The 26083-nt window shown below is 35.2% G+C and overlaps 1 protein-coding gene across 1 annotated transcript in view; it reads left to right on the plus strand.

Annotated features, from left to right (window-relative positions):
• Positions 1 to 5653: 5653 nt before the first annotated feature.
• The window catches only part of LOC134530605 (cytotoxic granule associated RNA binding protein TIA1), a 717211-nt gene continuing 696781 nt past the window's right edge, over positions 5654 to 26083 (plus strand). The window contains exon 1 of the mRNA XM_063365590.1: positions 5654 to 5707. The gene's annotated coding sequence lies outside the window, so the exon portion shown is untranslated. The remainder of the gene's footprint in view (positions 5708 to 26083) is intronic.

The following is a 26083-nucleotide window of genomic DNA, read 5'->3' on the forward strand; positions in this document are numbered from 1 at the left end:
CAACAGTTTCAGAAGTATGTGGATACAAATTGAAAACCTTTTATATGCACATGTTCCGTTGCTGGTTAACACTGTATGTGACGGAGAAACCACAAGATTAGACCCGGAGTATCATAACACAAGCGCACAGAAAAATATGCCAAAATCAGCCGATTAATAAAAATGTTAAATGTAATGACAGCACTGAGAATTCCGTGGAAGGTATTAACGGCAGAATACATCAAGAGACATACGAACAAAGAGAGCTGAAAATCAAGCAGAGCGCAGGCGAATCCAGCCTATATTCTAAACAATACAACGTCGACGGCACACACGATCAACGTAGGGTTCCTAATAAGAACGAGTTTTCACCAGGCACCAACAGACTGATTACATACAGTGAAAACAAACAATGGCGCTTGTGTATAATAATGCTTTAAATCAATCTTATTAAGTGCAAGAATCATTCAATAACATGTATATTAATGTTGCCACATTTGAGAAGTGTCAAATCTGAGACAAGTTACGTGACAGACTATAATCGCGTCCGTCTTCTCTTAGGTATAAGTCGTTCAGGACGCATTGGTTCGCAATAATTTAGAGTTATTTCTGTGCAATCTGGAGCAGTCGATGAGTTCCTGTTATTATTATTATAACACGTGCCACAGAGTAACACATTTAAATATGTAACATCTCAGCTCTCGGTATATGGCATTTAGTAGGAATCATTTCGTTATTGGAACTGAAGACGTATGGAATGGAAACGTGTAAACACGGCGCTGTCATCTGTGGCAAATGGCGCGAATCAAAGTTCAAAAAGCCAATAGGAAACTTTACGGTATTTATTAACTGTTTAGTAACTTTGAACAATATGGGCAGTATTTTGATAAAAAATTCTTGTTTATAAATCAGGTACAAACCGAGGTTTACTACTTTTTTTTTTTTTTTTTTTTCAAGTTTTGCGCTTTTATCTGAGCCGTTTCATTATATGATTCCCAATTTCGATCTGCAAATTGATTGATTCGATAATCGACGTAGCTGCTCTGGCAACGAATTCTAGCGGAAACTACGTGTTATTCACGTCCATACAAGTAGTTGAAAACTTATTTATTACTCTCGTCCTTATTTTAATGAGTTCTACGTTAAATTTAAATTTCGTGTACTTGTTTTGTATTATAACTGTATTTGCAAAACAAGAACACATTAATTTTCTCGACACCGAGATTAGATGTTCCACATCTCTGGCGAGCACTGAAAGAATTGCTCACATGTTATTTTTTTTTTTTTACTAACTGAACACACCCAGCTTTTGCTAGCATCGCCTGAATGGACCTGGGTGAAGAACTTCAGATGTTAGTGTGACACTTGCAAAGCCCTGATTTCTGACAGGTCCCTTGAGTACGAATAGCACTTACAAGGCCCACCTAGTCAGGGGTTTAGGCCTATTTGTTTTAGTCAAGCGGGATGATAAGTTCGACGCTCGCTGGTGCTTCTAGTGCGATATCGCTTCCAAGCGCAAGGCTCTGAACTTTCGCGCAATCTTATCGTTTTGCGTAAGGAAACTATGAGATTTGAGTGCAATAAGTTGAAATATTTAACAGTTTTATATCAAGAAATTATTCTGAAAACACACGTTTTAGCCGTTTTCTAAGTCCTGGGAAAAAAAACCGTTCCAAAACCAAATCTAGATAGAACTACTAAAATTCTTTTCGTTGTCAATTACCACTCAGTTATCTTGATTAGTTTTTTGGTCGCGTGGCTTTTTCTGAAGCTCTACCCACCGTATGTGTACCCGGGTAGGCGGGGACCCTGATACAAACACTTATGGGCTACGGTGATTATGAAACGACTTCCGTGGTTTTCTTTGCTTTGGAGTTATGGGTCGGAGACCATAAGTTAAAAAAAAAAAAAAAAAAAAAAAAAAAAAAAAATCGATTTTTTTTTTTTTAAATAAAGAGCCAATAAAGGGGTATGGTTGAACAAAGAGCCAAATAAGTTACTACAGTAAAAAAAAAATCAAGTTATTAGATCACGCGCTCCTACCAATCGATATGGGTTCTATTCTCGGTGTGGATTAACCTAACTTTTCGCGAGTGCCGCAAGCCAGTAAGTTTTCTCGGTGTACTCCTGTTATCACCACATCATTCATCCCGTTACAACTCAATTCTCATCTCAAGGTCCCTCATTGTTTTATGAACTCCGATGTCGACAAGGCGTTAAGCCAGAGCTCATTTTTTATTGATCTGTTTCACCTACACTACTTTCGTTTTACAGTTTTTTATTTATATATTTTGGGTATGTAAAAAAATACTAAAACTAAGGTTATCTACTGAACTTTTAGAAATTTTTAATCCTGTGCAAATTTGTTACGTTACTTGAAATGATAGCGTTACAGCTTACTGTCCCATAGAGGGCACGTCATGGACGCGAAAATTGCACGCCTTTTCGGCGCCTAGCGCTTAGAAGCGAGATTGTGATGCACCAGGCAGTCTTCTGGCACATTAAATAGTTCATGCTTTTTTTTTTTTTTTAGCTAGAATTGACGCCTATTTCGTCAGCGCGTAAATGCAGCAAAAAAAATTATTTCCAAAGTGACATATTTGATACAAGATTTAGTTAAATCACGGTAAATCATGTGCATTATCTAAGAAACACGAGAAAATTGTTAACACCGTTAGCAAATTAACTAATGTAAGCAATAGAAGTGTATTACAAACAGAATGAATGATTTTCATCGATAAGCTTCTGTGGATTTTGTAATGTAGGCTATATGTTTGGTAACCAGCTTTAATCTGTAACTACTCACACATCGTTACAAAACGCTTTATTATAACACAATATCCATTTGAAATAGGTAACTTAAACAGGACATATGACTCGTGAGATCTCTTAAAATAAGATAAACCAACACAAAAACTGTGTACCAATAAAATATATTAAAAGAAACTGAATATTATATAAAATATAATATTGTTGTATATGGTGCCTTATAATTTGTTGGTTTATTGAATGTGTCTCAAAATTGTTCAACGAATAAACTTTTCAAGTAAGAAAAATATTTGTGTAGGTTGGATATGAGTTCTGGATTTTTAATTTTAAGGAGTAGATATATTTATTACTTACCCATTGAGTATTCGCAGGTAATTTGGTTTTTATTTTGTTAAATAATTTAATGACAATTGAATTTAATGACAAACAATTATTCTAAATAAATTGATTTTTTTACCGCTATTCTTATGTAGCAATTTTGGAACATAACTGTTAAGTAAAAACAATTTTAAAAATTTTCGACAAAAAATTACGAAATTTTTGGTAGCGAATACCCAACATTCTTTAGTAAAACCTTAACACGTCCGTTTGTAATAAAAAAAACGAACCATTTCCAATTCTACAAATTTAAAATTTGGATAAATATAATAATTTATTTTCCTTATTTTATACACTAGGAGTACATTCTGGGCGAATTTTCCTTCACACTGTGAAAGCCAAGCGTTGTTTGTTTCGATAACCATTCCATGATTTGAAACCACACTTCTTGCGAAGGGCCCAAATCAACATGCATATCACAATAAATTTCCAAAGGCCAGAAGTTAACTTTGCTGCCACATCGAAATAAAATTATGAATTTATACACAGATAAATTCCGAATGCGAATCTGATAGCGAGGCATGCTGCTATTTTATCTTTCGGCAAACGTTTCCCATACCACGATAATTTTTTCCCCCTTCACTACGTTTGTCGACCCTGAGGATCCATGGGGCTGAAATGGTTTTTTTAGGGGGGTAGGGGGTTGTAGGAGGACGAGGCCTTGATATTGCTGTAGCTCGGCCATATTTGTATAATTGAATTCTTCCCTGATTGACGAGTATCTCCGATCGTAAACTGTGTCGGGCTGACACCACGTCAAAAATAAATAACGTAACTCATCTCTCTCCAGCCTCTCTCCCTCTCTTTTCCTTTCCTCGCTGCCCTATCCGTACCTATCGTCATTTCCTCCGCTGTTATTATCCGCCGTCAATATATATTTTTTTTATCCGTGTAGGATATTGAAACGTCCATTCAAACGTTATTGATTGGTTCTGTTCCCTAATCAGTTCGAACTATTAAAAAAAAACCACGCCCGCACACGAGGTCTTGTGTGTTTCCGTGATCTGTTATAACGGGGACCTTGCCTTCCAACCACCTCCCGCTTTTTCTCTCTCTCACTCCACCCCACCCCCCTAACAATCACGACAGGCGCAGAGCGCTCGGCAGTTGTATCCATTAATTACGAAGGGATTAATTAAACGGTGACACCTCCCCCAAGCATGCCGTCGGCCAACGAATACGTGGAAGATAGGATGTGACAGAACAAAAAAAAATTATCGATTTCAGTCTCATAAGGGTGAAAAATCAAAATCCGACTTAATTGCTTTGAGTTTCTCGGATAACAATACGATTCAGTATATTACATGTACAAAGCAAAACTTTGATTGTTTGTAATATGAACTAACATATATTCCTTCGTGACATGAACTAAATCATTACCTATTTTAACATTTGTTTTTTATGATTGATTTTGTCTTTTCACTATCCTTCATAATCAAAAGTTTACTTCTTAAAGCTGTAACTGTTAGGGTTAACTGTTTTGTTTTGAAAAAAAACGCGCGTGTTCAGAGGAATTGATTATTTGTATTGGGGAGAGAATACCATGTACGAGGGATATTCGTGAAGTAATATCCGTTTGGTCATTTATAAAATGTAACTCTTGGGAAAAAGTTTTTTCGACAGCCATGTAAAGAAGATCGCCACCTGGAAATGGAACGGACGTATTGGCCATAGGCATCATGGACTTATAATACAATCCGTGTAGCCTAAGTACAGGCGCTTAGTAAACATCTCTGGAAAACGTTTAAGCAATCTCGGTACTCGAGTCCAAAAAATATAGCTACCGTTTTTTGGAACGAAAAGGCCGTCATTTTGGTGGATTTAATGAATCTTGGGTCAACAATTACTCAAAAAAAAAAAAATACAAAATTACTATTGTCAACTGGTGCTAAATATTTATTAAATATCATAGTTAGTACCTTTAGCTAAAAATGTAAGGAACCTCTACCTAAGCTTAAGTTAAATATCTTCCCGTTACTTAGTTAAAAGAGAACATTTTGTATTATTGTAATTAACGCTAAATTTTTCCTTTTTTATTTTAATTGTAAATTAATTGTAATACGTATGTGGGCATCATTTATAATACAAGTGTTAAATTATATAAGGGTTTGGTTTGAGTTGAACAACTTGTAAATCTTTTTGAGCATAATGAGAGTTTTTATTTTTATTTTTTGTATGTTGTCAATGTTGTTAACCATACAACCAAATTAAACAACTTTTTAATGTCGAACTGCTTTGTGTACAATAACTACCACTTACATAAACGTGTACCTACTTTTTTCAAAATTGTATAAATCTAACATGATGATGGTAATTTTAATACTTATATTATATATATTTTATAATATATTTTTCTAAAAATGTTTTTCTTGTGTGATAAAATGAATTATTCTACTTGTTTGTAAATTATTTTTGATAAATTTTAAAATAGGTAACTTATTAATGTATTTTCTAAATTTTATGAGAAAAGAGTTCTTTCTTAAATTATTTTCAATTATTTAATTAATTTGCCTTATTTTGCAGGAGATGAAGGTCAACTGGGCCACGTCACCAGGAAATCAGCCAAAACAAGACACAAGCAGTGAGTATAATCTTAAATAAATAAATAAAATGCTGATTAAGATTGATCCAATCATTGTAGCTGTAAAATGTTTTATGTATCAAGTTCTGGTTGTATAGGAAGAAAATTTAAGAAAACCTTGTTCTATCGGAAGGAAATTTGAAGGAAATTAAGTATTCCTGATTACAGATATCATAATGTCATCTAAGACTCAGCTCAATTTCGAGGGTTATATCCAACCTTAAAAAAACTGTTCCAGAATTTATATTTACGAGAAATATAAAAACTATTTAAAATACAAAAGTAGGTATAGTGTATAGTGAGTGTATGGTTCAACCGAGTTTTTTACCACATTAAAAAATATTACTTCTCCTTAACAAAATTTCTTCCCGAAATTGTGTCTTACAGTGTTATGAATATTTGATACCATTCTGTTGAAATTTATAACCTAACGGAAAAATTAAACCTCCATTAGTGCAAATGCGAGGGCACATATTTTGACCTACAACCATGCAGAATGTTTCAGGAGTCATTACATAAAGTATTGATGTATGTAATATAGCTACTTCTTCCGACAGCTACAACTATAACTCGTTACAGCAGTTTTGGTGTTTGCTGCCTAGTTGGTTGTGTAGCAGACAAAGTCAGACTATAATAAAATGTTTTAGTGGTATAAAAAATAAGCGCTCGTAATTTTTTCTAATATCAGCGTAGCTTTGTTAATCTCAGCAGATTTAGCAGTGTGAATTGCTAGTATGCACAAAGTAATATTTAAAAAAAATATTGTATCTTACTTTTGAGCCATTCTAAACTACTTGATAAGTTATTTTGAAAAATATTTTAACTCATTAGAACTTGCATGCTTAAATCGGTAGTTTCCTAAGTTGTTTTGTTCCTGTAATGTTAGTTTTGCCCATTGTAAAATGTTTATTAATAATATAAATTGAATTAATTTAAAAATAATATTGTTAATTTAATAGGTTTCTTCTTATGGTTTTAGGGATCTCTAATTCAATATTTTTAAAAGCCAAGTATGATCTAAAGGCCTGGATCAGGTTAAAAAGTTTCGTATTCATCGTTTTCATGTAGTCTTTTATCGTAAAACCTTCCAGCTTCATGACATCATTCATACATCTCTAAAAAATTTGTTTTCCAAAATTTCTGGAACAGAAACTTTTTTCCACAAACTGATAATTAAAAACTGTGTACCAAAAAATTACATGCAAACATTTCACGTAAGCGTTTATTGAACAAAAAAACAGTTTATAAAAGAGGTATTATTATTATATTATAGATGCAATGTTAATTATTAAAAAAAATATTGATGCATATTAAATTATTTAGTGAACTGCCAATTTAATTACACCAAACATGCATAGTGTTGTTTGCTGGGGAAATGTCTAACAGGTATATTGGCATGGAAGTGCTAACAGTTCCGCGGAAAGTTCTCCGTAGACGCGTTGTGTTTTAATTATGAATCGTGCTGCGTGTTCCACCCTGTCAGCGATCCGGAAGCAGGTCAAAAGGCAAAGTGCTCCCGTCCGATGGGACGTCAGACTCGAGTAGTACGGCGTTTAAAACTGAAACTTCGGGAAGATTATTTCAGCGGACAACGCGGCGTGAATAATTAACACCGACATTACCAGTATTTATTCTAGCTTCCCATTTGACTTTACAATCAATCGCTATCTTGCACACTCGCACATGGATACAGTGACACGGTTAGCAAAAAAAAAAAAAAAAGTCAATGGGCAGCAAGTAAAAAAAACGTAACTTGTTTTATCATTTACTCATAAGCGAATTGGTAACTCGTATTAAAACTAATAGAACCATATTACTTATTAATTGTGTGTGAAATACTTTTTTTAAAGGTCATACACATAGATAGTTATTTCATAAAACTGCAATTTCACCTTCTCACGCATTACTAAAAATTATTTGTTCCCTGAGAAAAAAAATGTAACAAAAGTAGTTAAAGTAACCTCGTCCTTAATAATTGGATTTCTTCGTCTCCCTGTTGTTCAGAGAAATGCTTAAGATAGTCTAATGAACCTTAAAGAAAACATTGAACATCGATTGATAATAATTAATTACTTTTTTTGGCAGTGAAAGTTAAAAATTTAGCTATCGATAGGATAAAATTATATACTTTTAATTTAATATAATTCATGGCCTACAACAACAAAAAATTCCCTGCACCACAAATACCGATGGTATCAAAAACGCATTTTTAAAGTTAAAATAAGAATAATATGTTTATAACTATAAGGTGTCTGGTTTGAGCATTCTCCGAAACCTTAGACACAATCAACCACGCTTCGTATCATATCATTTTGTCCAATATCAATTTATATTAAGCTCCAAAACTCTAAGAATTTGATTAAGCCCTTATAATTTTTCGAAATAACTGTTTCATTGTTTACCGACAATTTATTTTCTGTGAAATTCGTAAATTTCCATTCGTTCTACCACCAAAGTTAACCATAGATTTCACTTTAGGTGTCCTCATGATAATTTCTTCAGTTGTTCGATTTTCTACCTTTTTTAAGTAGCTTCCGCTGGCAAAACTAATATGTGTTTTTCACTGACGCTAAAAATTTTCTCAGGAAATTTTTATAGGAAAACTGATAAGAAATTATTCAGGTACGTTCGTAATTTATGAGTAATCTCACATCTTTATAATGATTGAGTTTATTAACTTTTAACATAATTTCACAAGAACGGTTAAGTGTATAATCACTTTTTTTCCAAATCATTTTTAACCTTTTCACAACGGAATACATAACTCATACTTCAGAAACCGGTGTAGTCTCTACGAACATCCAATTATCTAGAACTCCCGAGATTCTCTCGTTTCTGTGAGATGCGTCCACTGTTGAAACAAAAAAAAAAATACGTTAATTTATTTTTGTTTTATTTATAAAAATGTACCGAGCATGAGCTTAAACCCAATGGCGATGTTTAAGCTTCGGATGTAGAACCAAAAAATTTTCATGCTCGGAGTTTTTAAGTTACGCTTTTTTTGGTTTTCGAAGTTACCGACTGAACCTCTTCGCTGCATTGGAGACAAGGACGTAAAAGGACCCTCAGGGGATTAAATAAAACAATCGTACGTAGTCGTCACGCACGTTAAAAGCGAAATTTCAAACTTCAATAATTCGTCCAAGTGATAAAACTACACAGTAACACAACAGCATAACAAATACCATTTTGTATAGGAAATGAGTAGCTGAGAGACGGACTGGGTGTGTTTATCGGCGTGTTTACAGCGAGCTGTGTGAACAAGGAGCGGCGGTCACCAGGACGCGTGTGCCACGGTGTGTTAAAGGAGTAACGAAAAATGCAGCAACGTCGATGTTCTTCCTCTCCACTATCCGCCATCGGAATCCCCACTCAGGAGTGTTGAACTTTTTGTGAAGTTCTGATGAGTCACTGCCTCGTATTTTCCCGTGCCATCTGAAAAGAAGACTCGCTTCAAAAATAAAGCAGTTCATGCTCTTCAGAAGGCAGGGGGTTAGGGTTATCTTGGAGTTGGATAGACGGATGAGTAGCAACCCCAGATGCCAATTCGGCAAGATCTGTTTTACGAGCGCCCCAGCCAGTCCTTGGAGGAACATGTCGAGGCGGTGAAAATAATGCATGCGTTTTCTACGTCCATAAAACCACATGGGCTACGTCCACAGAGCCTGGTTTCACGTGCAATGGCGTCGCGTTGTCCAATGCCACAGTCGTTAGATATTCATGAACCGTTTTTTTTTCCAAATCGAAATCAGAAAGTATGTCTTGCAACAGGCAATACGAAATTTCTTAATGCGCTAGCAATTCTTTTCAGTAAAGTCAGGTTATTTGCACGTGCAGTTACCTCACAGAGCCCGGCTGAGACTGTTATTCATTACTTTGATTATTAAACGTCGTGAATGAACTCTTGATGAGGTCGTCGCTTATGAAAACTCTTCAAAACACGTCACATATCGGAGGTGCGAAAATTTTACCACGGAAAATGCAATGTTTCATATTCATATCTAGCTATAAAAAAAAACAACGAACAGATTTTTTGAGATTAGATATTTGGTTCAGTCACACTGAATATGGTAATATTATACGACACTGTGTTATGCTTCAGGTAATCAAACTATTTTTTTTTACTTAAACACATTTATTTAGATATATTATGTAATTAATTTCTTTACTACAAAATGACTAATATAATTACTAGTTTTCATAACTGGTCCGAATTTCACAACTGAGATGGCATTGGGTTACCAAAATACATTGATCCTGGTCCATGTTGGAATTTCATTAATTATTGAATATGATTAGATTTCAAAAGAACAACCACCATTGTATTGGGTTAAACAAAATATCACTGCTGTAAATTATTTTTACTTCTCCTAGCCAAAGAGGTTTTATGGCCAGCTCACGTGAAACAAAACGATGCAGAAGAATTGGTCACGTAATCGACCACGGCCTTTGGTGAAGTGCCGTCCCATCAGTGGTGTCATTTCGGGAAACGATGGTAAACGCGTTTAGTGTTTTCCCATGGTGTCACCTTGCTTTTTGTTACTGGTAACGCAGATAAAAAATTATCTAAATTTATTTACTTCCCTAGGGAGGTCCAGACGTCTTATTTATGATAATTTTAATTTTGGTATAGGCTATTTCACTTTTATTATTTCAAGCCTTTCGACCTGAAAGTTGCATTCATCACTAGGGCATACTCCCTAGTCGTCGATAGCTTTATTTTTTCTCGTTTTGTCAGTGCTGTTCACATCACTCCTTGTGCTTCCGGGCCCCAACCTCAGGCCAACTCATTGCCAACGCAGTCTGTGGTCTGCCCGAACCAGTCGTTCCCCGCACACCCCGCGTCCGAATCATTTTCCTGCCAGCCTGCAGCTTTCTGCCTTTTCACTTGGGCTTTTCATCTGCACGCTCGTTTTTAAATCTCTTCGCTGCCAAACACTGATTCCCCACCTCTGGCTCCAAAAAACCTTCCTCGTTGAAGCTGCGCGCTTGACTTACAGCGCTACTTCCGTCGGCCGGAGATGTATACGTTCGCATCTCGGCGTCCCGTGGGTGCCCGCTCGTCGCCATGACAACAGCTTCTCCCTTCCGCAGCGGCCAGTCGAACCTTCCTTGCTCGTCGGTGTCTCGGTTCGCCGAAACGATGCCCTCACTCAGATTCTGGAATCTATCCCGAATCACTTTATTTTTCAAACATTATTAGTTGTACTTGGTCGGCTAGCGGATTCTCGTCGCCTCGTGCGTGTGTGTTGCACTACGCACCGACATGGCGACCTTTCTGTTTCCGTGTGCTTCATCTCCGTCTTCTTCTCAGGTCTTGAGGACATGATCCGAGCCCTCATAATTGGTGAGTGAAATCCGGTTTTTAATTTATACTTTTTTAGGCGCATTGTGGAAAAATAATGAGAGTGATTTATGCACAGGATTAAAAAAAGGCTACATACAAATATAAATTATTTATTTGATTTTAAATATTAAAGTTTAGTGACTGGTATTCAGTACTGGTCCGTATACATAAAAAAGTAATTAATTGAGAATATTAGTTATAGAAAATGTGTCTATAAACTTTTTCAAGTGGATTTATATAAGTGAGGTAATTTTCTTGTTTGTATAATTTATTTGCATTTTAAATTTTTTTATAATTATTTATCAAGTAATTAATATTATCAAATTTAAAATAAATATCCAGCATATAAATTGATTTTCATTATTAGTTAAAATTTATTTAAATTATTTTTCTATAATTAAATACTAACATAATTTTTAAACTTTTTTATATTACCTAATATTGAATACTGAATATTACTTTAAAAATTTTTATTTTAAATGAATTGATACACTTGCCAACCGGATTTACAATACCACTCTAGTCCTTTTATTATTTTACTTATATAAGTTATTTGCATGCGAAAATTAAAGTTAGTTTTTTTACTCTACTCCAAGTAACTTTAACTTCCAACGCACGTACGTAAGTACACGCACCCGTTTTTATTTTATTTAGATTTCTTCACCAATTTATTTTCCCCTCTTTACGTAACGACTTCGTGTCGTTATTTTGTGTTTTGTTATTTGTGAGGAAACCTGCATTTTTTGTGATGCAGTCAACTGTCCTCCACCCTCCGTACTCCCGTGCTCCGTTTCAACTGCTCCTCCACTAGCTTCTATCTAAACCCGGAATAAGCCACAGTGCCGTCTACGACAAGTCCAAGTCGCCACGACACTCTACAGCTAAAGAGAAATTAATTTTACCTTCATCATAACAACAATGAGCACTGAAAGTATTTTGATCGGACTTTAATATTTTTTGATCGACTATACAAAATTTAAAACGCTAAATAAATTTACTTTCGTTTGTAAGCAGTCCCTATTTATTAATTTAAAATATTCCATATATTTTCTGCAGCAATTATACCTTCTTTATAAACATGTGAATTTCGAGTACTTTGACAGTAAAAAAAATCTCAAACTCTGTGTTTATTATTTCTTAAAACATGATTTAAATCAAATCTATGGGCCTATACAAGTATTTTCAAAAGAAATATTTAATTCATTGTTGGATTGTAAACCTCCTCTCAACTTCTGATTTTGTTATAATGGTTGTGGTGTTTTCCAGAACGCACCCAAGCTTTTGTATTCAATGAGAAATAAGTTATTTTTAACAAATATGGACTGTTATAGTCTTGACATAACGAGCGATGTTATAGGTGTTAATGGTAAGTTTTTTTTTCTGGTGATTTGTCATTACTTGCCTGCCGGAGATAATATTCTTCTTCCATTCTTCTTCCCTCCTTTCAAGGTAAACGTCCGGTGTTTTTGGTCCATCAGTCGTTAGTCTTAAATTAAAAAAAAAACTTATTTTGTTTGATTTGAGAATGATTACATGGATTTACTTGTAAAATCCCCGCCCCTCTTTTTTTTTCTGCCACGTCTTTCCAGGGTAGTATTATGCCTGACATTTATTGAATATCCCAAATTTTACTAGCAATTTTTAATTTTATTTATCCAGAAAATTGATACAAAGGAAATATGGTCATGGGAAAAAGGGTAAAAGATGTTGGTGATTCCTTAGAGCGTAGAAACTTCTTGATGTCGTTTGGCTAAAAGAAAATTGTGCTTTGCACGTAAGAAAAAAACGCATAAGTGCTTTGCATTAGTCTAGCATTATTTATCTGCAAATAATTCCAATTAAACATCTAGTACGTCACCAATTTTTAATATGTCAACTGGAGTGGTCGTTTTAATTTTTTTAACTATTCACCATTGTATTTTTATTTAAGAGCTTGCATTTACAAATAAAATACTCCCTTAAATCCGTACGTGTTTACATCTGACGCGTAAATGTGACATGACATACCAAAAACAAACGCGAGAACACTCTCAGGAGCATGCTGCGTGCTTTGTAGCACCTTCACAAACGCCAAGAGCCCTCGCGAACGCGGACGGGTTAACGCTCCAGCGCACGTGGATAAAAGCCATCAGTGTTGAGGATGTTCCACAACCTAAACCCTACCTTTTACCACCCCTCAACAAATGACTTCTACTGACCACAAAGGGGCGCACGTCAAGCACCAGGAGATTTCTCTCTCTCTCTCTCTCTCTCTCTCTCTCTCTCTCTCTCTCTCTCTCTCTCTCTCTGCCGGGCCCATCAGCTCTCGCTGTTTCTCGCCGTGATATGCGTCAACGAGGTTGGCACATAGGTACCTACCTACCTGCACAGTTTCGCAGGGGCTACGTTTGCGTACTGCGGAGGAAAGAGGGAGGGGGGAGGAGGGGTGGTGGTTTTTAAAACCACCATCCACCACCACCACCACCACCACCTCCGCCACCGAGACACGCGAAACGGGTTTTGGCTTTGATCTCCTTGCTACATTTCAGTTACATCTGAATGGAGCCTTCACGTTGAAATTACTGCAGGGCTGTTCCATTTGAACCGCGGCTACATCCATGCATATATATATATATTTTTTTTTGTTATGGTCCACCCTCGCCCTGAAATGATAAGGGGCGGGATCCACAGGAGATAAGGGAGGTTGTGCGTGGCGCAGCCCGCGGGCAACACCGCCGTCTCACAGAGAGAGAGAGAGAGCGAGAGAGAGAGAGAGAGAGCGCGCTCCGGTCGCTGCGGCATGCCCTAGAGGAGTCCGGCCCCGCTCGCCGACTAAGAGGAGCTGCCGACTCCCGGCCCGCGACGTCGCGCGACCCCTCGACCTCTTCGGCGCACGCGCGACGCGCCCTCGTACTTGCGGGCGACAACGGGCCAAGTGTCCCTCGGGGCCAGCCAGACCTCGGTCCGCACGCGGCAGCCCGCTGGGAATCAGGAAACAAACATTAGTTTCGAGGGAGGGATTTCATGCCGTGACAATATTTTAACTATTTGCTTTTGAAAATGTGCCTTCGTGTTAGGAGTTAAATAGGAACCTACAATAAGTCATTTTTGTTCCAACGGTTTTCACGCAATATCAAATTTATATCGTTTAATTTTCACAATTTTGGTTAGTTAATGCATAGGCTATAATTGGGGGGAAAGCCGTAAGTAAGAGTGACTGACTGCTACAGATTGTTTTCTCTGCGGCATTATTGGCTGTTTTGAATTTAATTAGTTTTCGGTAGTGACTACATCTATGATACTATTTTCGATAGCCCCTCTGCTACAGTCTTTTAATTATAATTATAATATATTAATCTTAAAATATTAAATTGCATTAAAATTGTTTAAGCGAATGTGGTGTATTTCGGGATGTTAACGCAGATATTTCACATTTTTAAACCTTAAAAATATTATATAAAAAAATGTATTTTGACCATATTATCACAGTTGCGGTCATCAAGAAGAAATAAATTCAATTCTAAACGCAACTGGCTTCACAGGGGAAGCTTTTTAAAGCAGCAAATCGCTATTTATTTCAGGCATTCCACTAAATTATTCACTTAGTATGCTTCAACCAAGCCAAATGTTGAAAATCACACAAAATAAATTTGTTTGGTCCAAAAACGTTTGAAACCAAGTTGGCGTATGTTTGTTCCTATCGCTTCCTCATAAAACATGAAAGAGATGTGATGGTAAATAATTAAGATAAACGATATATTTTTCGTTGCTGCTTTTCTGTTTTATTTTTTTTTTCAAATCTCAGTTAATCTGAATGTATTGGAATCAAATTATGACAATCATTACAGTCAAGAACTGCACAAAACTAAACTAAATAAATCTAGCCAGACTTGCATTTGTTAGAAACGAGAACGTATCAGAACAAATTTTTCATATTTTAACACAGTCTTAAATAAAATAAAATATACCTCAATAGTTTAGAAGATTAGCTGAAATACACTGAAATATTGTCAATAAAAAGAAAAAATATATATAAGTAAGTTTTTTGACACCAAAAGTTTTTACACCAAACGATAAAGCGCATTAGGTTGTAATTCTGTTGCGTATAATGTTGCTCCTGTTCTTGGTAATTCTTCAGAAAATATGTCACGATATTACAGCCTGTAAGTAAAGTATTAAAATTATGTAACACAACTGAAGCTCACAACTAGCTTTTCAGTTAAAATTAAATCCTGTTTTCAATTTTCAAATTCCTGTTCACATTTTTACGCAACGATTGCTTATGAAATTTTCAAATTTTCATTCTATAATATTTTTTTAATTCTTTTTCAGAATTGTCTGAAACTCTGGCTAAGAAAACTATATCAGTTGCCGTTCGCTCGCTACAACTACGAACTTCAAAACATCGATCGTAAGACATAAGAAAAAATTAATTAATCAGCAAATTTTAATTATTTTAGTTAGTGTCTGTAAAAAAATTCAATGAATTGAAGATCTGAAATAATAAATAAAAGTTGAAGTATGTACAGATAAAATGTTTGGTCGTCGCTAGCAAAATATTGGGATCTTGAAATTGTTTTGAGGTACTGATATTCTGGTCACACCCGCGGCGGGTATCGTCAACGGCGGCGAGGCTGTTGGTTGGTTATTAAATTTTATTTTATTTTTATTAAATTAAGACTCTCACAAGTTGTTATTACTGTGTCCGAGATAACGATACAATGTGTTACTTTCTACTTGTTAAGACTTTTAAATTTTTGGTGCCAATCTTCAGAAGATATGTCACGATATTACAGCCTGTAAGTAAAATATTAAAATTACGTAACACAACTCAAGCTCACAACTAGCTTTTCAGTTAAAATTAAATCCTGTTATGCATTTTAAAATTCCTGAAGATTGATTTATTATCACACGCTCCCGTTTGGAGCACTAACGGCCGTTGCAAAGTCAACCAGTGCTGGTTTACGCTGATTTTATAGAAAGAACAAAACCTCTTAGTAGGAATGGACGACTACAACGAACAAATAAACACGCGCGGATAAACAAGCCGATATCCTTTCTTTGTGACAACCAGCTATGGGAATTGAATCAGGCAAGGATTCATTCACGCGGCAAGTGTACCTGCTACAGGTGCAGGCAGTCGCGGTACTCGGAGGTCGCTCTTGCTCGCCGCCCGACCTGGAGGGGTCACGGGGGGTCACCCCCGGAGGCAAGTCGGAGGTCCAGTTACCAGTCTCCCCGGCGGCACCACGCAACAGGAGGAAGTGAAGCAGCTTGAGAAGGGGAGGGGGGATGTTAATTATTCCCGTCAGGTGCGCTTGTTCCCCCGCCGTCGTCTTCACCCCCTCCACATCCTCCTCCTTCAGGATTACAGGGCCCGCAGAGGGTTCGGTTGAAAGAGGGTGGTAGGGGGGAGAGAGAGGGTTCTTTGCGGACGTTAAGGTAACCCGACCCTGACACCCTGGCTCCGCTCGGCGGACAAGCTAAAAAAAAAAAAATACGGGCCTCCTAACCCTCGCCCCCTCGAGGGGAAAAGGGGGTGGTTCTGGCAGTACTTCCCCCCCAGAAACTACGAACTTAATGCCGAGCCACTGCAAAGAGGCCTCCGGGCACTGTCGATGGTAGGGCGGGTTTCTTGTTGAACGCCGTGATTATCACGCTCGTACAAAAAAAAAACACCTTAGGATTATACTCAGAAATAGTTTAAAAATTGTCCTTTATTAAATTACTAAAAACTGTAACCTAAAATACAGTTACTCAAGGCACAGAAAATAGATTAAACTTACAAAGATAACGCAGAGCGATACGGAACACGGTAGCGATAAAAATATAGAACCAATGTTTAAAATTCTAATAATATTTATTTTGAAATGTCCCATAGTTTAGTTTTTTAAAATTACTTTTTGTCTGGAATGTTGAACTCAGCATAAGCTTCAAATAGTATTCACTAAACTTAGTCGCTTTTTTTAAAGTTGCTATTAATTCTGGAACCATATATATTTTTAATAAATAATATAAAACACATCCTATGTGCATTTGGAACAATGTAGAATTATGGCAGGTAAAGATTTTTTAATAGCTTCTTGAATGATCGCGTTTAATTGTTAAAAACAAACTCCAACTCTCTTTTAAAAATATTATTATTAGGCCTACTATGTTTAGATAATCATCCAAGGTAAACTTGTATACTGTATGTAGCAAAAAAAAAAAAGAAGTATATCTACTTAAGATATCCCAAGTTAAACTGTCCACATATCATAAGGTAGTGAATCTTGCCATATTGCAAGACAGGATCGCTGTATTTAAATAAAAATTATGGCTAGAATAATCTGAATTATTAATTGCAGATATGTAAATATGAAATAATTTTTTGATGTGTAACATCTTAGCTTTTGGTGTACGTCATTCGGTGGGAATAATTTCGTGAATGCAACGGAATTCAAGGTACGGAAATGTGTAACAACCACTGTGCTACCATCTGTGACGAATGGTGCAAACCAAATGTCACAAAGGCAAAGGGAAACTTTTTAGTGTTAGCAAAATGGGCAGTATTTTAATAAAATTCTTTGTCAAAAATCAGGTGCAAAGCCGGGGTTTAGTATTTTTTTTTTTTAACCTTTTCCCTTGTATCGAAGTCGTTTCATTATATAGTTTAAAACTCTGTCTGCTAATCAAATTATGCAATAGTTGACGTAGATGCTCCGGCACCAAACTCTAGCAAAGAGTACGTTAACTACGTTTGATTCGAGTTCATAAATGTAGTTGAAAAAACAATTTGCTTATATATATCACGCACAGCATAAAACCAATCTACATTAAATTTCGTGCCTGAGTTTCGTACAGTAAGTGTATTTTAAACATGAAAACATATGACTTTGCTCTTTACCGAAGGTAGGTGTTAGACATCACTGGCAATAACTGAAAGACTCAATTATTACATTTTATTCCTAAATAATTTTGAAAATAAGGGACTGTTATTTTTAGTTTTCGTTTTAAGCTTACAAACTGCCATTACTAAAGTACATTTTCAAGTACATATCTATTAAAAACCTAGCAATTAAGGCTTGATTGCTGGCATTATTTTTCTGCAAATAAACGGCAAACTTATATCGTAAAACCTTTTTATATTAAAATCATTAAATATTGACTTTAGGTTACAGATAAACAGAAAAATGTAAATTAGGGTACAATTATAATTCTGACACAAATACAAAATATTTACAGTGAAAATGTTTATAATCTTCTTATAAGTAAAATATTGTATAGTTGAAAATAAGTATTTTTTTTACCAATACCCAAAAAAATATATAATTATTAAAAATTCTCCTGTAAGAATTTTAAATAATATTTCGTTAGCTCACGATTGACTTTAATGTCGTAGATATGATGATTACAACCTACTGTTTATAAGAAATATTACATGTTAGTAATCTCTGTATGGACTGAAGAAACTGGCAGGCAGTAAAACTTCTTTCTGTCACGCAATTTAGCAACTCGGTTTATCCAGAAACGTTTATAAGAACACGGCGTAATAAAACTCAAAGCAGTGACGTCACACCCAGCTGGAGCACTAATTAATTTACATCCTCCCTTGCAGCATTTGCGTCTTTACCCGTTTCTTTGTCGGGGGCTCGTCGTTCGTCGTGGTTTTTTCGGCCTTAGGGGAATTTTTTTTACGGGGGTGGGAAACCTTCAGTGTCAACCGCCTCCCCCAACCATATTCCAACCAACGCATCATTATTCTGCCCGCCATGTTCAACACTCCACCCACTACCCCCAACAGTCGCAACGCCGGGACTGCTCTCTTCACCTGCTGGTGTATTTGCACAGGGGTTGAAAACATAAAAGAGTAACAACCCCCTTTTGTCCTGTTACTCCGCGGACTAATGGGGGCCTCGCGGCACCAAAACCGGGACCGCACAAAGTTGGCAATAACATTAAAGAGAAAACCGCCCCCGGAGGGAGAAAGAAATTTGCGGTGGAAAATAAAGCGAGGGAAATGTCGACTCAGCCAGATGGGAGTTCAGACCGTCACGCAGTAGATGGCTGCGTGCCTACAACTGAGGTAATGCGCGATGAGTAGGTGCTAATTTCAATTTTTTATCTCTTTGCAGCTAGTTTCTGCATTGAAAAGTATTGAAAAATAATAATTTATGGAAAATTTGGCATGGGGTTTATGTGAACATTTCTCTTGTTGTGGTTATTGTTTTTGTACATCCTACTCGGTGTGAATTTAAACAGGGGCGCGGAAGACAGCCATACTGGAAAACTACCATAATGTTAGAATTCCGCCTGGCCTCTTTTTCGAAAAAGGCGAAAAAGTACTATAATGGAAAACTGCCATAACGAAACGTAATTCTGCCATATTTTCTTATACACTCCATGGAATGAGTACAGCAGCATTGCTCTCGAAGTAGTGTATAGAATACTTGGTAGGTAGCGCTGTCAACCTTCCAGCTATTTCTCATGTTAACTTTAAAGCCTACAGATAATGCTTCTGACTATCATAGTTGCAATCACAAATCACCGCATAGATCGCGCATTAGTAGAAAATAATGTTTCCAAAAATGTGTTATTATTATTACTATTATTATATGGTATTCGTATTACGACGATTAGTAAAAAAAAAAATTGTTGTAGTTTTCCACTATGGCACTTTTCCTCCTGTTTTGACGGAGGTGTCGGAAAAGTATCATAATGGAAAACTGCCATAACTTAAAAGAAAAAAGGGTAACTCTGCCAAAATTTCTTATACATTCTACAGAATGAGAAAAACGGCCTTTCTCGTAAAATCGTAATGTAACTAGCTTCATATAATTTACATTTTTCCACACTGGAATAATTAAAATAATTGTAGATCATTATTTAATGAGTGCAAATCAAACGCTAATATTCATGTGTTTTCTTATGTAATGTTTTCATTATTAGGGTGATAGAACACAAATAAACTCAAATATTAAGGTTTTAAATATCCATATTAAATTATTGAAAGCCTACAACATGTATTTTTAAGATGCTGAAATGCGAGGAAAATATTTTTATGTAGTGTAAAAGTTACAGGTCAAGCAGCACAGGTGCTGTAGGGGAGACATAGGCTCCTACATCGAATGTTGGTGGGCACAGGCTTGCAGTCCTTCAAAAATAAACTCTGCTAAAATTTTAGTATTTTTTATATTAGGAAATAAAAAATATTACTATGTGTAGCATATTATTCTGCTCCTTCAAAACAGTCAAATCAAATTGAAATTCAGTTTACGTGCTTTACAGCACCTATAAACGAATTTATGACACATAAAATAACAACAAAAACACAGTAATACAAGACATACACTGTTACATATCAATGACTTTGCGACAAAACACGAAACAACACAACACACAGATTAATAAAGATTGATAAAGTTCGTGTTAACTAATTGGTTCATTTGGTTTTCACAAAAATTCTTAAACAGAAGCTAAAATGGTGTATACAAAATAAATATTTAGATTACCAAAGTTTAAAAAACCTCTTAATTTTTTTCCAATGAATGTTTCTAGATTATTCAAAAAGAGTTTCAATTTTTTACACATTTTATAGTTACTAAAGGTTTTAAAAGTGTCACTTAATCTGTAATTGTAAGTTGGAATTCTTAATCGAAACCGAGATATTATGTCTGAACCAACAAAAATGATAATAAAATGTATATAATAAAAAGTGCATCACTGATTGAACGTCTAATAAATAGAAAATGCTAATAGTTTATATAGGAATGTAGCATATTCAAAATAATTTAATGCCGGAAATTTTTAAATATTATTTATGATAACTTTTTCCTTCATACTTTCAATTCTATTCTATTTAAAGTTAGTTGATGCAGAGAAAGTTATACATTTTTAAGACCTAAAGATATTCATGTGTTGCACATGTTGGTGAAAAGAAAGCTTGGCTTCCAATATAACTCGAAGGTCTTAAAAGAGGGCACTACGTTTAATGTCATTACTTACTCTGTGATAATTCTGATTAATTTAATTAGTTATTTTACTAAAGGTTACACAATAAATGCTATCGTAATTCAGAGACCTTTGTTAGCATGAAAATCAGATCTGGTCAGCTGAAATATCTTGCTGAATAGTTTCACAAACATATTTCATAATAATATTTTTCTCATCAGCATCTTTTCTTGATCGATTATGATTACAGTTGAAATATAATTTATTAAATATCAAGTAGTAGTTACAATAAACTACTACTTTGCGGAGTACCTAATACAATGAAATCGCATATGCAAATTTGACTAAAAATCGTCTATTTGTACTTTTGATAGACATGACGTAAAATAAATTCAATTGAATTGCCACCTCAGTACTATAGATGGCTATACACCTGATGGTGACAAACTGTCATGGAATTTTAACATATAAAAATCATGCAACATTTTAAAGGTCGGTTGTCAGAGAATTGTGATTTTCGGTCACTAGATTGCATTTCATTTCAACTAATGACCTGGAGTTAACACATGAATCAGAATCACAAGACTTTGTATGCTGCTTATTTCTACAAATTCTTTCTAAGATTACAGACATAATTTACTCATGTCGTTCGAGTATTAGGACTGTATGGTTGCGTTTTAACTTATGGTAGTTTTCCATTATAGTACATTTCCGTCGCCCCTAGGTGGAATTTTATCATTATGGTAGTTTTTCATTATGGCAGTATCCCGTCGCCCCCGTCAAAACAGGAGGAATAGTGCCATAATGGAAAACTACCATATTTAGTTAAAGATCATGTTTATAAATATACAGCGCTGCTTCCTATAATACATTTTTGGAAACATTTGTTTCAACTAGTGCGCGATCTTTTGAGTTGATTTATGATGAACTACAGAAAATAACCACCAGAAGTGCTATCTGTAGGCTTTTAAATTAACCTAAGAACAAGGTAGGTGGTTAACAGCGCTACCTAGTGACATATTCTATATGCTACTTCGAGAGCAAAGCAGTTGTATTCATTCCATTGAGTGTATAAACAAATATGACAGAATTCCGTCGCGTTATGGCAGTTTTCCGTTATGGTACTTTTCCGCCGTTTTCGAAGAGGCCAGGCGGAATTCTGTCATTATGGTAGTTACACATTATGGCAGTCTTTCGTCGCCCCATTTTAACAAAACTGCCCGAATTCTAAGAAGTTAAATTCTTTTAGGGAATATTGTTAAGCTGATGGTGATGTCGTTCATTAACTTTTACAATCATTCATTAAACGTTTTGAATTATTTAAAAAAATATTTACAAATTATTCTTAGATATTTATAAGTGTTACTCAGTTTTTACGTGTTACATAAAGAGTACACTGCTCTGACAGCTAACTATTTCAATGTTTTTAATTCGACAGCGAAATATGTTCCCCTCCTTTTTGAGCATAATACTGGTAAATTATTGGCTCATCTTTAGAAAACACAGTACTACGGTCTTTCATTGGATGTAAATTTCCTTTGTAAACTTACGGCTTTATTTTTAACAATGTGCCTTTTGGGCACAGAACAAAAAAAAATATGTTTTTAGGAATAAATCTTTTACAAGTTTGTCTTTAGCATAAATTAAATTATAATGGAACTCTTTACAGTATGCTTCTTCACTTTTTGTTTTGTATTTAAATAAACCATTCAAAATTAACATATAGCCTGGTAAACTTAAAATCAAATTAATTTTTTTTTCAAGTGTGATCTTTATAGACCTTATTTTGACCATAGTAAAACAATTATATTCTAGGAAATGCTATTTTTTACTTAGTATTATTAAGACTTTAAAAAGGACAAGGCAGTCATATACACGCCATAACGTCGAGTGATGACTATTTTCCGTACATCACGAACAGCAAAACATAATAATTTGGTATTTATCATGGATGAAAATCTAATTGATTTGTTCACAATTTTCTTCTAAATAATTGCGCTCAACTCAGTTACAAATCATTTTACTCGCACTCGGAAGGGATAGATTTCAAAGCCTGTTACAGCTTTCATGATTTTCATTGTATCTCATCGAAATCATCATCATAGATATAATCATCATCGATTTATTTTCTTCATCATCGATATCATTTAACCAGGTGCTTTACCCGCTTAACTATGGCACCCATCGAAATAGTGCTAAGAACCAGATTTGTTTCGAGAATTGTTTGAATGGTCTCGCAAACGAAAATCAGGGGAAATACATTTTGGCCGAGATTTCGGGAAAGTCATATTTCCGTTCCAAAAACGACTTTCACGGGCAAACTTTGTACATTGTATTTTGAAGGCCGATTCATTTCGTGAAATTGCCTAACCAGTTTCGTATTAGGTGTCAGCGAGTCGTGCGAAAAAAAAAAATCAATTTCAAAATATATAAATTCAATATAATTCTAAATAATCGAACAGACGTCGAGAAATTTCCTTTTTAAATATCTTTATCTCACCATGTTCGCGCGAAATTAAATCTTAACGAACTGAAATTTTTAACGCATTTCAGAGATTAATCGTTGCTGACGCCAAACGTCTGTGGTCCCGCAGCACACGACACAAACCAAAACCCCCCTCCCCAACCGCCTACACAGTCGCTTGGCCGTTGTAATGACGTCGTTAAAACGCGTCCACTACCATTCCGACAATACCTCTGTGTTAGTGTGTATTCTTGGTTGTGAGTGTAGACTTGTGGAATAGGGGGGTGGGGGGGAGGGAAGCGGTGGCCGCGTGATTAGTTCGCCGACCGGCCGCCTGTCGCGCTGTAGCTGCTGATTACCATTAGTAATATCATTGCGAATTCACGACGAGGGCTCGCAGCATGACCCTTCACCCCTTCCTTCCTTCCCCCCACCCCTTTCCTCTCCCTCACGCAAACCCAACAACTCCCCTACTCCGTAGTGTACGACGTATATATACAACACGGCCCGCCAGACACTCTCTATGATTTACAACCAGGTATCAGACTCCGCCATGACTCCGACCTTTTATTCCGGCACTGCATGCATTAACCGACATGAATAACGTCCGAAAAAAAAAAAATATGGTCGCTGGAGAAAGAAGCGTACCCGTGTCCCTTCATTCATTCTTTCGCATCTACTAAGTCCCGAGTTGAAATAAACTGCAGTTCAGACATCACACCGGCGTACGCTTTTATGAATGTAATGCCGGCTGAATCACGCTGACATGATTTTATGCATAAGCGTATAGTTGTTACTATAAATGTTAAACATTTGAGAAGTAATTTTAGTACGTAAATTATTCAAAATTTCACGTAAAAGTCATGTGCATTTTGGGCCCAGAACAAAAAAAATTATGTTGTTAGAAATTTATATTTTATAAGTTTGTCTTTAGCATTAATAATATTCTTATGAAAACTTTACAAAATGTTTTTTTCTCATTTTGTTTTTTATTTAAATTAATCACTACTGTAGTTCCTTTCGAATAAAATTTGTCATCCTACTGCATACAATAAATTTCTTAACGTGTGTAATTATTTTTATTAAAACACTTTGTAAATATATTTTAAAACATTACTTTACACTTTGCCATATCTAATATAATTGATATACCGGTATTAAATATTTTAAACAGTATTCAGAAACATTAAGTTTGGCACAGAAATTTTAAGAGAAATCCTTAAACGGTTCAGAAATGACTATATATGTTTATATTAATAACGAATAACTTTACAAAATAGTGAATATATGAATTTTTATAAACTAATTATTTACATTTAAATGTGTTTGTTGTTTAACACCTTTCATAACACTAGGCTGTAACTGCAGTACCTACACAAACATTCTGCCCGAACCAATCACTTTGTTTTATGTAGTTGGTTAATTTGTTTATGTTTTGCGCACAGATTGTAGTTGATGGTTTTTCTGAGAATCTAAAGACTTGATCAATTGGTGGAAGGAAATAAGTAACTAATTCATTTTTAAAAAATAATTCTTAATAAAATTATGCAACCTGTACCATGTTAATTTATAAAAAAAATGATTGGCCGAAAATACTGTTTCATAAGTATAAAAAGCAGGTTCAATAATTCTATAAATATTTTAAGCAAAATTTTAAATACTTGTGTGGAAATTAATGAAATAACCGTTTTCATAATTTAAAACAAGATTCTTTAAATAACTAGTAATTATATATTTTTTCACCAATGTGATAAATAAAGTTATATTTGGGATTATGTATTATGAATCAAAATCCAACTATATAGAAAATGCTTACAACAAATTAAATGCAAAAAGAATATATATTTTCCCATAGTTAATCTAATTTATACAATTTTTAAGAATTTTCAATTTTATAAAATTCATAGGGTAAATCCAGGAGAGATGGACCACCTTTTTTGAAACTCTTATAATTTTGTTATTTGTCAAGATATGGTGAAGTAAATTTCGCTATGATATTCTGTTGATCTATGTATATGAAAAGCAAAGGTATATGTAGAAAATTTACGTTAACAAAGTGAAGAAAAATGTTGAAAATTTTGGCAGAACTGGTCCATCTATACCATATACCTAGGGTTAGATGGACCAGCCTATATGGGAGAGATGGACCAGCATTGAGAAAGCTATTTAATCAGTTATGACTAACTTTAAATTCAGATTTAAGCACTCAATTAAACAAAAATCGTTTCTGACGTACAAGTCTACAGTGCCTATACATTAACATAATGAACAAGGTCTTTCATCTTTCAGATGTAGTTTTTTAAAACCTATAAAGATTATAGTTCTTTTTTTCCACATACATCGCAATTATTTTCGTACTTTGTGCAGTTCCCATGCAACCAACGGGAACACACTGTGCATTTAATCCAGTCTTCTGTACTTTTTGTAGTATTTTAGTCCTCATTACACCCAACACATTCATCTTCTTCCCAGTCACCATCATCACTTATCATACAAAATTGGCTGAGAAAATCCTTTGGTGTTTGGTTTTTTATGTTTGGTAGGCCTAACAGTCCTAGTTAGGATAGCTTCTTCTCTCCGTCTTTTTCTTTCTTGTTCTTTTATTTTCTTCAGTTTGTCATGTTTTCCTTGGGTAATACGTTGTACATTATCCTTA

This window comes from Bacillus rossius, chromosome 3 (assembly GCF_032445375.1).
Source record: "Bacillus rossius redtenbacheri isolate Brsri chromosome 3, Brsri_v3, whole genome shotgun sequence".
In the NCBI taxonomy this organism is placed as follows: domain Eukaryota; kingdom Metazoa; phylum Arthropoda; class Insecta; order Phasmatodea; family Bacillidae; genus Bacillus; species Bacillus rossius.